Source organism: Microtus ochrogaster, chromosome 1 (genome assembly GCF_000317375.1).
Source record: "Microtus ochrogaster isolate Prairie Vole_2 chromosome 1, MicOch1.0, whole genome shotgun sequence".
Lineage (NCBI taxonomy): Eukaryota > Metazoa > Chordata > Mammalia > Rodentia > Cricetidae > Microtus > Microtus ochrogaster.
This window is the reverse complement of record NC_022009.1, coordinates 44,814,541-44,817,156: the sequence shown is the minus strand read 5'-3', so window position 1 is coordinate 44,817,156 and position 2,616 is coordinate 44,814,541. Positions and strand designations below refer to the sequence as shown.

General features: G+C 44.0%; 1 pseudogene; it reads left to right on the top strand.

Annotated features, from left to right (window-relative positions):
* Positions 1-1,985: 1,985 nt before the first annotated feature.
* The window catches only part of LOC101994813, a 197,615-nt pseudogene continuing 196,984 nt past the window's right edge, over positions 1,986-2,616 (top strand).

Below are 2,616 nucleotides of genomic sequence, written 5' to 3'. Positions count from 1 at the left end.
TTGTCCAGTTCCATCCATTTTCATGAAAATTTCATAATCCCATTTTTCTTTATAGCTGAATAAAAGGCCATTGTGTGTATATACCATATTTTCATGATCCATTCGTCAACTTATCAGGTGATGATTCCGTTTCCTAGCTACTGTGAATCGAACAGAAATGAACACAGAGGAGCCCATTTTTTGCAGGAGGATACACAGCCCTTTGGGTGTACATCCAAGAGTGGTCTATTAGGAGGATACACAGCCCTTTGGGTGTACGTCCAAGAGTAGTCTAGCAGGAGGATACACAGCCCTTTGGGTGTATGTCCAAGAGTGGTCTAGCAGGAGGATACACAGCCCTTTGGGTGTACGTCCAAGAGTGGTCTAGCAGGAGGATACACAGCCCTTTGGGTATATGTCCAAGAGTGGTCTAGCAGGAGGATACACAGCCTTTTGGGCATATGCCCAAGAGTGGTCTAGCAGGAGGATACACAGCCCTTTTGGTGTATGTCCAAGAGTGGTCTAGCAGGAGGATACACAGCCTTTTGGGTATATGTCCAAGAGTGGTCTAGCAGGAGGATACACAGCCCTATGGATGTACGTCCAAGAGTGGTCTAGCAGGAGCATACACAGCCCTTTGGGTATACATCCAAGAGTGGTCTAGCAGGAGGATACACAGCCCTTTGGGTATACGTCCAAGAGTGGTCCAGCAGAATCACATGGTTGCTCTATTTTTAGGTTCTTAAGCATCCTCTACACTGACCTCCGTACTAGCTCCAACTCCCACTCCCACCAACAGATCAGCACTCCCCCTTCCCTACACCCTTACCAGGATTTATTATCATTTGTTTTCCCAACCTTAGCCATTCAGATTATGGTGAAATTAAATCTCAAAGTAGTTTTAATTTTCATTTCCCTGATGGTCATGATGCTGAGCTCCTAAAAATTAACTGTTGTACTTCTTCTTTGAAGAACTTTCAGTTCAAGTCTGTAGTCAACTTTTTAATTGGTTGTTGGTTTTCTTCATGCTCAGGTTAAGACAGGTAATAACTATCTGACAGACATATAACCCACAAAGATTTCACCCATTCCATATACTGTTTTTCATTTGATTGACACTTTCCTTTGTTGTAAGGAGGCTTTTTAATTTTGTGAGATTCCATTTGTTGATTAAGGGTCTTATTTCCTTGAGTAATTCAGAAAGTCCTTATTTATGCTTATAAGTTAACATGTTCCCTTTTCTCTAGCAATTTGAAAGTATGGGGTCTTTGAGGTTTTTTTAAAAAAATTTATTAGATTTTTAAAAAATACCAGTCCAAGTTCCCACTCCCTAACCCCCTTCCATTCCCTCCACACACCCTCCCACCCACCTCCATCTAATCCTCAGAGAAGGTAAGGCACATTGCTTTGTGGAAGGTTCAAGGCCCTCCCTACTACATTAGGCTGAGCAAGGTATACATGCAAAGAGATTAGGATTGCAAAAAAACAGTACATGCAGTAAAATCCTGGTGCCACTGCCTGTGGCCCCTCAGTCTGCCCCAGCCATATAACTGTCAACCACATTCAGAAAGACTAGTTTGTCCTATGCTTGTTCCTTCCCAGTCCTGCTAGAGTTGGTGAGCTCCTATTAGCGCAGGTAAGCTGTTCCAGTGGGTGAACTCATCATGGTCTTGCCCTCTTTGCTCATATTCTCATTTCTTTCACTCTTCAACTGGACTTTGGGAGCTCAGTCCAGTGCTCCGATGTGGGTCTCTGCCTCTGTTTCCATCAGTTGCTGGATGAAGGTTCTATGGTGATATTTAAGATATTCATCAGTCTGAATACAGGGCAAGTCGATATTGGGCTGCCTCTCTTCTATTGCTTAGGGTCTTAGCTGGATCATTCTTGTGGATTCCTGGGAATTTCTCTAGAGCTAGGTTTTTGCTAACCCCATAATGGCTCCCTCAATCAAGATATCTCTTTCCGAGCACCGGGTCCTATCTAGGAGTGTCTGATCTGCTGGGGCTGGAGAGGAGAGGCAGGAGCAGCCCATCTGAGTTCCTGGCACTGTGGTACAGGTGAATAGGTAATGAAATCATCTCTTTTATCCTACTTGCCTGTATCGTTTTGATCCATCATGGATAATCTGTCGTCAGAAGAAATTCAGCTAAGGGCTCACCAGGTTACCGATGAGTCTTTGGAAAGTATAAGGAGAATCCTAGGCTTAGCCATAGAGTCTCAGGATGCGGGAATCAAGACTATCACTATGCTGGATGAGCAAGGAGAACAACTAAATCACATAGAAGAAGGTATGGACCAAACAAATAAAGACATGAGAGAGGCAGAGAAGACTTTAACAGAACTCAACAAGTGCTGTGGCCTTTGCGTCTGCCCTTGTAATAGGACGAAGAACTTTGAGTCTGGAAAGAACTATAAGGCAACATGGGGAGATGGTGGAGACAACTCACCTAGCAATGTAGTAACTAAGCAACCAGGACGGGTAACAAATGGTCAGCCTCAGCAAGCCACAGGAACAGCCAGTGGTGGATACATTAAACGTATAACTAATGAAGCCAGAGAAGATGAGATGGAAGAGAACCTGACTCAAGTGGGCAGTATCCTAGGCAATCTAAAGAACATGGCTCTGGACATGGGCAA